This window comes from Salmo salar, chromosome 21, assembly GCF_965601325.2.
Source record: "Salmo salar chromosome 21, fSalSal1, whole genome shotgun sequence".
NCBI lineage: Eukaryota > Metazoa > Chordata > Actinopteri > Salmoniformes > Salmonidae > Salmo > Salmo salar.
Window position 1 is genome coordinate 7511683 of NC_138311.1, and position 9957 is coordinate 7521639.

Consider the following 9957-nt stretch of genomic DNA (forward strand, 5'->3'; position numbering starts at 1 on the left):
CGCGAAATACAAATACCTCAAAAATGCTATAACTTCAATTTCTCAAACATATGACTATTTTACCATTTGAAAGATAAGACTCTCGTTAATCAAACCACGTTGTCCAATTTCAAAAAGGCTTTACAGCGAAAGCAAAACAGATTATGTCAGGAGAGTACCCTGCCAAAAATAATCACACAGCCATTTTCAAAGCAAGCATATATGTCACAAAAACCAAAACCACAGCTAAATGCAGCACTAACCTTTGATGATCTTCATGAGATGACACTCCTAGAACATTATGTTATACAATACATGCATGTTTTGTTCAATCAAGTTCATACTTATATCAAAAAACAGCTTTTTACATTAGCATGTGATGTTCAGAACTAGCATACCCACCGAAAACTTCCGGTGAATTTACTAAATTACTCATGATAAACGTTGACAAAATACATAAATCATTTTAAGAATTATAGATACAGAAGTCCTTTATGCAAACGCTATGCCAGATTTTAAAATAGCTTTTCGGCGAAAGCACATTTTGCAATATTTTGAGTACATAGCTCGGCCATCACAGGCTAGCTAATTTGACACCCACCAAGTTTGGGGCAACCTAAACTCAGAATTACTATTAGAAACATTGGATTACCTTTGCTGTTCTTCGCCAGAATGCACTCCCAGGAATTCTATTTCAACAAGAAATGTTGTTTTGGTTCCAAATAATCCATAGTTATATCCAAATACCTCAATTTGTTCGTGCGTTCAGGTCACAATCCGAAGGGCGAGCACATTTCGTGACAAAAAATGACAAAATATTCCATTACCGTACTTAGAAGCATGTCAAACGCTGTTTAAAATAAATTTTTATGCTATTTTTCTCATAAAATAGCGATAATATTCCAACCGGACAACGTTGTATTCATTCAAAGACTGAAAGAAAAAAATGGAGAAGTCTCGTGAACGCGCATCTCAGTCTCACTGTCCCTAGGCAGGCCACTTACAAACTCTGCTGCTGTACTTTGCCCAGAGACAGGAGACACGTCATTCCGCTTTCTGAACGCTTTAGAGAGCCAATGGAAGCCTTAGAAAGTGTCACGTAACAGCATAGATGCTGTATTGTCGATAGACATGCAACAGAAGGACAACAAATTGTCAGACAGGGCACTTCCTGCATGGAATCTTCTCAGGTTTTTGCCTGGCATATGAGTTCTGTTATACTCACAGACACCATTCAAACAGTTTTAGAAACTTTAGTGTTTTCTATCCAAATCTACTAATTATATACATATTCTCATTTCTGGGCAAGAGTAGTAACCAGTTTAAATCGGGTACGTTTTTTTATCCGGCTGTGAAAATACTGCCCCCTAGCCCCAACAGGTTAAAATGGTGTAAAATAGTTGATTGTTTGAGAAAATTGAATTGTGGTATTTTAATTGGTTTTGTATTTCGCGCCATGCGATGCCATTGGCTGTTGGCTAGGGGTTCCGCTAGCGGAACGTCTAGATGCAAGAGGTTAAAGATTGCTGTATACCAGCAGAACCCATCCAACTTGAAGGAGCTGAAGCAGTTTTGCCTTGAAGAATGGGAAAAAAAATCCCAGTAGCTAGATGTGCCAAGCTTCTAGAGACATACCCCAAGAGACTTGCAGCTGTAATTGCTGATAAAAAAGCTGGCTCTACAAAGTATTGACTTTGAGGGGGTGAATAGTGTAACTGACAGTTAATCTGTAAGTCTATGTCGTTGTTTGTTGTTTGAATTGTTTACGTGTTCGCTATACAAGGGAAATGATAAGACAGGTGGAACTACGTGGCTAATAACTGTTGTAACGGGGATCATTATCGTAGCAACACATCTTTGGGGGTGAAGGCTTTCCCGCGCGATGTTAGCTAAGTTTTCATGTTACCGGGTGTAGTTCGTAAAGGTTGATATGTGTATGTTAGGATGAAGCGTGAATTCATGCCAGGAATATAAGTGTGAAGTTTGATTTCCTCCCTTCTGTAATAAGCAGCCAATGAGGTATTTTTTCCTTTATTCGTGTGCTCAATCTGATACTGTTATAGCTCCGGCTAAACTGTTTATGTATGTAATTACTTCAGAGTTATACCAAGCTAATAAGTCACTCATAAGACAAGAAGGTGTAAGAGTGTGCTTAAACTGTATTTTCATTTACTTTATAGTTCTCACGGAAGGTGATAATTCTGACTAAACTACAGAATAAAGCCGCCAGTTAAAATCAAGGAACGGTTGTGCTCGTGGTTACTGGAGGGAGTTACAGTGAGAACTCAATGCTCTTCACGAGCAAGAGAGAAAGAAGAATCTCATCCAGCTGTAAACGTCTACAAGATACCCAAATCCTGGTAGGCTCTGTCATCTGCCAGATAAGAGTTTTTGCACCTACCTGCAACCTAAGAAGAAAATCTCCACATAAGGAAGCATCGTGAGGCAACATAAGGTCAAGGCTAACAGGAAAGTCAGACATGCAAGTACAAGTCAATGCGTTTGAAGGTGGCCCTAGCCTTGTGAACTGCTAATAAGAGACTTTAAGATTACGAGATAGTTGTGTATTTCATCAAGACGCTGGTATTATGCATTTGCTCCTTCTATCTTAATGTATCGCTGTTATGTGTATTACTGGAAAAATATTATTTGATACTTACTAAACAATATATATTGCTACAAAACATTAAAAGGGTCAGCGTACACCTATTCATTATATTTTCACCTGTAAGTTAATAGTGTAATTGTTTGGTAAGGTGTTTGTTCAAGCCTTTGTTACAAGCATTATACATGTTTATACCACGTACTAAGGTTTAAATTACCTACTCACTTATCCAAACCTTACCTAGATTTGATTTGATTTAGAATGTCAGAAAAGGGTAGTTTCACTAAAGGAAATAGAGATGGGGTGGGTCAAGTTGAGCAGCAACACCTTGCAAACTTCAAGCCTTCATCAGAACAAACAGAGCAGCAGGAAGAGACCCAGACTGGTGTGGAGTCACGGCTGCCAGCGAATGATGATACAAAAGCTGCTAATGGGACATCACAACAAGAGCCACGGAAAGGTGAGAGGGTCCGCAGGTTAACTGAAAAGGGCAGAGAACTGCGCGACGAAAGGTGGAGACAGCTCGAACATCGTTTCAGGGTCAGCTATGAGAAGTGGAAGGCTCTGGTAAAGGAAGCAAAACTGTCACTGACAGGCTGTTGCTCTGAAGACCTACTAGAAGACCTCTTAAACAAGATCAGACATACCTCTACAGAGCTAAACCTTGTCTATGTAAAGTTGCGTCAAATTGACATTCCCGACAATGATATACGCTGCAGAGTTGATACATGTGAAGCAGTTACAATGTCTATTATCAAGACTGTAAGGTGTCATTTAAAGGTCAGGGAAGAAGGTCAAAGTAACCAGATAGAGCTGCACTGGAAGGACAGCAATTCCTTGTGCATGTCTGAACTCTCACATAATTCAAGTCTCAACTATCAGCCCTCAAGCGCTTCCTCCCAGTCTCAAAGCAACTCAAAGGTCAACTCCAGACACTCAAGCGTGTCATCTGTTAAGAGACAAGAGGCCGCGGCGGAAGTTGCTGCTAACCAAGCAGCTTTAGAAGTAATGGTTAAGCAAGAACGTCAACTAGAAGAGCTTCAGAGACTCGAAGATGAAGATAAGAAGAGGACAGCGGAGCAAGAAGCTGAGGCTGTGAAACGCAGCTTAGAAGAAGCTAGGCTGCGAGTCAAGTTAGAGGTAGAAAATGCTGCCAGACGAAGGACGCTAGAAGACAAGCGTAGAGAGTTAGAGCGCCTAGAAGTGCTCAAGAAACGAAATACTGCCAAGGCGCGGATGCAAGTGTATGAGCAAGATGAAAACTCAGATGACGAGAAGAGAGAACTACTCTCTAACTGCAAATCTGTGAAAGAAGTCATGCACAGAAGTGGCTCATTTCATAGTCTCTCACCACAACATGTTGTGACAAGCACACAACATGAAGATAGCACCAAGACCATGTTCAGGTTACTAGCGGAATCAATCAGTGAAAGCCGCCTCCCCATACCAGAACCAGTGACATTCAATGGAGAACCACTCTCGTTCACTGACTGGAAGGTCTCTTTTCAGACTCTGATAGACAGGAAGAACATACCAGCAACTGAGAAGATATATTACTTAAGAAAATATGTCGGTGGGCCTGCCAAGAAAGCCATCGAAAGTTACTTTATGTTAGGAACAGAGTCAGCCTACCATGCTGCGTGGACCATTCTTGAAGAAAGGTACGGAAACAAATTCCTCATCGCCAAGTCCTTCAGAGATAAGCTCAATGCATGGCCTAAGATAGGATCCAAGGACAGTCTTGAACTTAAGAGACCTTGTAGATTTTCTCCGCAGCTGTGAGGCTGCTATGTCTCAGAATAAGGGCCTGGAGGTGCTTAATGACTGTAATGAAAACCAAAAGATCCTCGCTAAACTTCCAGATTGGCTAACTTCAAGATGGAATAGAAAGGTCATAGACATCTTAGAAGAAACGGAAACCTTTCCCAGCTTCAGTCAGTTTGTGAAGTTTCTCACGAGAGAAGCCAAGATCGCTTGCAATCCTGTAACCTCCCTTCACGCTTTGAAACCAAGCGAAGATGGAAAACCTAAGACGCCAAGGATTCAAAGCCCTGGAGCAAGGGTATTAGCAACTAACTCTGATGAGAAAGATACTGTCACTAGTTGTGTCTTCTGTGAGAAGTCAGGTCATAGTCTCCACAAATGTTGGAAGTTCATGGATAAGCCCACCGCAGAGCGACAGAAGTTTGTTCAAGAGAATAAATTGTGCTTCGGCTGTTTAAGGCCTGGGCATCGTTCGAAAGATTGTGATAACAGGAACACCTGTGACACGTGTCAGAGGAGGCATCCATCCTGCCTGCACGAAGATCGTACTAAAGAAAGGTCAAGGGACAGGAAGACAGAGCCCCCACAAGATAAGGGGACAAGTGCGTCAAGTGAGGCCATATCTAACAGAGTCGTAAGGGACATTAACAACACTCACACCTCCACAATCATTCCAGTATGGGTGTCAACCACAAGCGAGCCCGATCGTGAAGTTCTCGTGTATGCACTTCTTGACACCCAGAGCGACACCACCTTTATCCTTGAAGAGACAACAAAGGCTCTCAATACAAGGAAGGAGCCAGTACAACTGAAACTCTCTACAATGGCTTCAAGGAATACCATCGTGCCCAGCCAGAAGCTGTCTGGTTTGCAGGTTAGAGGGTTTTACCTGGAGAAGAAAATCCCTCTGCCAACTACCTACTCGAGAGAGTTTATTCCTGCAAACAGAGATCATATTCCTACTCCAGAGACGGCAAGAGCATGGTCTCATCTTGAACACATTGCAGAGGAGATTGCTCCTCAACAAAGCTGTGATGTCGGTCTCTAAATTGGCTACAACTGCTCCCAGGCTCTCCTTCCAAGAGAAATTGTGTCTGGTAAGGGAAATCAGCCTTTTGCTCAGAGAACAGACCTTGGCTGGAGCATAGTCGGCTATGGAAACCCATGTATCGACTATGGCGACGCTATTGGAGTTAGTCATCAGGTTATCGTTAGACAGGTGATGCCAAGTCTTCAATCTTCTTCCAACCTCATAAATCAAGTACACTATGTTTGTAGAACACGCCTAAGAGAGGTAATCACAGCACTGGACGTTATCAAGACGCTTGAATCCGACTTCAATGAGAGAGCTGCAGAAGAGGACCTCATATCTCAAGAGGATATCCGGTTCCTGACAAAAATGAAAGCGGGCATCAAACGCAAGGACAATGGACATTACGAGATGCCGCTGCCGTTTAAGGAAGAAAGACCCAACCTGCCGAACAATAAAACATGTGCAGTTCACCGCCTCAAGTGCCTGGAAAGGAGGCTGAGGAGAGACAAGCAGTACTACAAGGACTACACAGCATTTATGGAAGAGACCAAAGCTTGTGGAGATGCTGAGAAGGTCTCCAAGGAAGAAATTAACAAACATCCAGCATGGTACATCCCACATCATGGGGTTTACCACCCACAAAAACCTGGGAAGATACGAGTCGTCTTTGACTGCTCAGCTAAGTTTCGAGAGACGTCCTTGAATGACCATCTCCTCACCGGTCCAGAGTTGACAAACACATTGCTGGGTGTCCTTTGTCGTTTTCGTAAGGGTCCAGTTGCAATCATGTGTGATGTAGAGCACATGTTCCACCAGTTTCATGTGAAAGCAGAAGACCAAGATTATCTGCGGTTCCTTTGGTGGGAGAACGGAGATCTAGAGTCTCAACCCTCAGTGTATCGTATGAAGGTCCACTTGTTCGGCGCAGCTTCATCTCCTGGTTGCGCCAACTATGGTCTCAAACATCTCGCTGCCGAAGGACGAGGAAGCTTCAGCGAGAAGTCTATCGAGTTCATAGAAAGGAACTTTTATGTTGATGATGGGTTGACGAGCGTATCGTCTGAAGCTGAAGCGGCCCAGCTGGTGAAAGAAGCAAGAGAGCTTTGCAGCATCGGCAAACTTCGGTTGCACAAGTTTATCTCTAACAGCAAGGAAGTTATAGCCACAATTCCCAAGGAAGAATGTGCTGAGGGTGCCAAAGACCTGGATATGGCTTTGGGTGAACCACACATGGAGAGGGCGCTTGGTGTACTATGGTGTGTCGCATCAGACGAGTTCCAGTTTAGGGTAGTTGTTAAGGAACGCCCACTCACAAGAAGAGGAGTGTTGTCTACAGTAGCCTCTGTATATGATCCGCTTGGGTTTGTGGCACCCTTTGTCCTGGCAGGGAAGCAGATCTTGCAGCAGATGTGTCGTGACAAGATCAACTGGGATGACCCCATTCCAGATGACCTACGTTTCCAGTGGGAATTCTGGCTCCAAGGTCTACAAAAGTTGTCGGAAGTAAGAATCCAACGAGGCTACTTGCCATCAAGTTTCAAGGAAGTGCAGAGTTATGAGCTCCATCACTTCTCCGACGCTAGTACCTCAGGTTATGGAGAGTGCTCATACCTCAGAACAATCAGCACAGCAGGAGAAGTTCATTGCTCCCTAGTTATGGGGAAGTCGAGAGTCGCCCCTTCCAAGATTACGACCATACCACGACTGGAACTTTCAGCAGCGGTGGTAGCTGTTCGAACAAGTGACATGCTCAAAAGGGAGCTAGAGATACAAGGTCTACAGGAATACTTCTGGACAGACTCAAAGGTAGTTCTTGGCTACATCAACAATGAAGCCAGAAGATTCCACGTCTTTGTAGCTAACCGTATCCAACGCATTAAGCAAAGCACAGATCCCGAACAATGGAGATATGTGACCTCTGAAGAGAATCCTGCGGATCATGCTTCCAGAGGTCTCACATCAGAACAGCTCATGGCTTCCAACTGGTTCACAGGTCCAGACTTTCTTTGGCAAGAAGAACTTCCCAAAGGACAAGTCAAGGGGGGAGAGTTCGCAGACAATGACCCAGAGCTGCAGAAATCCCTGGTCCATGATACCCAGGCAAAGGAAGAAAGATCATTACTAGATCACCTTCACAAGTTCTCAGACTGGGCAAGAGTGGTAAAAGCTATCGCCAGGCTCAAACGACGTGTCAAGGAAGCCATAGGCTTCAAATTGAGGTCTAGTGAAGCTACAAGCATAGAAGAAAGGAGAGAGGCAGAGCTCACCATTATAAGGATGGTTCAAGAAGCAGCCTTCTCCCATGAGATACACAACCTTAGGCACCAGAAATACATCAAGACCAAAGATAAAGCAAGCAAGTTGCATAAATTGAGTCCATTTCTGGATGAGCAAGGTATCCTCAGGGTGGGAGGTCGCTTGGCTCATGCAACTCTTCATTCCCACGTGAAGCATCCTGCAATCCTGCCAAGAGATAGCCACTTGTCAGTGCTGCTCGTCAAGCACTATCATGAAAGAGTACGACACCAAGGACGTGGAATAACGATCAATGAGCTGCGATCCAACGGTATATGGATCCTAGGATGCAGCAATGCAGTTTCCTCGCACATCTACAAATGTGTGAAATTCAGAAGATGTACAGAAGAGCAAAGGATGGCAAATCTTCCGAAGGAACGCATGGAGACCACGCCTCCCTTCACATACTGCGGGATGGACTGCTTTGGACCCTTCTATGCCAAGGACGGAAGAAGAGAGTTAAAGCGTTATGGGCTCCTACTCACTTGCATGGGCTCTCGAGCAGTTCACATTGAAATGCTTGATGACTTAACCACCGATGCCTTTATCAATGCCCTGCGTTCATTCATCGCCATACGTGGTAATGTTCGTCAAATCAGATGTGATCAAGGCAGCAACTTCATTGGCGCAAGACGCGAGTTTGTGGATGCCCGGAAGGAAATGGATCAAGAACGATTGAAGGAACTTGGATGCGAGTTTATCATGAACACCCCATCTTCAAGTCACATGGGTGGTGTTTGGGAAAGGCAAATCCGCACGATACGAAGTGTCTTGACATCCATTCTTGATCAGTCAGACGGAAGACTCGACAGCGCTTCTCTGCGTACCTTTCTCTATGAAGTCATGGCGATTTTAAATAGTAGGCCCCTAACTACGGAATATCTGAATGATCCATTAGGTCCAGAACCGCTCACACCAAATCACATCTTGACAATGAAGTCCACAATTCTCTTACCACCACCTGGACAGTTCATCAAGGAAGATCTTTATCTCCACAAGAGATGGCGCAGAGTACAATTCTTAGCCAATGACTTCTGGGCAAGGTGGAAGAAAGAGTACCTCCTAAACCTCCAACACAGGCAGAAATGGAATAAAGACAGAAGAAACGCAAGTATTAATGACATTGTCATATTGCAAGATGATACTGCACCACGCAACCAGTGGAAATTGACAAAGGTTACAGAAGTGTACCTGGGACAGGATGGCCGGGTGAGAAGATGCAAGTTACTGATCAGCGACTCAACCCTGGATGAGAGAGGTAAACGCATCACCAAACCCACCTATCTGGAGAGGCCCATCCATATGACAGTCACCCTCCTGGAAGCCAATCAAAAACCCTGCAGACCCCTTTCACAGAAATCACAGGTGATTGGTGGGAGTGTAACTGACAGTTAATCTGTAAGTCTATGTCGTTGTTTTTTGTTTGAATTGTTTACGTGTTCGCTATACGAGGGAAATGATAAGACAGGTGGAACTACGTGGCTAATAACTGTTGTAACGGGGATCATTATCGTAGCAACACATCTTTGGGGGTGAAGGCTTTCCCGCGCGATGTTAGCTAAGTTTTCATGTTACCGGGTGTAGTTCGTAAAGGTTGATATGTGTATGTTAGGATGAAGCGTGAATTCATGCCAGGAATATAAGTGTGAAGTTTGATTTCCTCCCTTCTGTAATAAGCAGCCAATGAGGTATTTTTTCCTTTATTCGTGTGCTCAATCTGATACTGTTATAGCTCCGGCTAAACTGTTTATGTATGTAATTACTTCAGAGTTACACCAAGCTAATAAGTCACTCATAAGACAAGAAGGTGTAAGAGTGTGCTTAAACTGTATTTTCATTTACTTTATAGTTCTCACGGAAGGTGATAATTCTGACTAAACTACAGAATAAAGCCGCCAGTTAAAATCAAGGTACGGTTGTGCTCGTGGTTACTGGAGGGAGTTACAAATAGTTATGCACGCACAAAGTTTTGTTTTATTTTGTCTTATTTCTTGTTTGTTACAAAATATTTTTTTATTGTGAATCTTCAAAAAGTGGTAGGCATGTTGTGTAAATCAAATGATACAAACCCCCCCCCCCCCAAAAAATATTTTAATTCCAGGTTGTAAGGCAACAAAATACGAAAAATGCCAAAGGGGGTGAATACTTTCGCAAGCCAGTGTATTATGCCCCCAGCCTCTGGAATAGCCTGCCAGAGAATCTGAGGGGGCGAAACAGTGTACATACTGTATTTAAAAGAGATCTTAAAACACACCTTTTTAGCTTTGCTTTTCCTTAGGAT

General features: G+C 43.6%; 1 long non-coding RNA gene across 1 annotated transcript; it reads left to right on the forward strand.

The window, feature by feature from the left end:
- Nucleotides 1-1767: 1767 nt before the first annotated feature.
- LOC123729580 (uncharacterized) lies at nucleotides 1768-2219 on the forward strand. The gene is made up of 2 exons (XR_006761229.1): nucleotides 1768-1998; nucleotides 2160-2219. It is a non-coding gene; the product is annotated as an uncharacterized LOC123729580 (long non-coding RNA).
- The last annotated feature ends 7738 nt before the right edge of the window (nucleotides 2220-9957 follow it).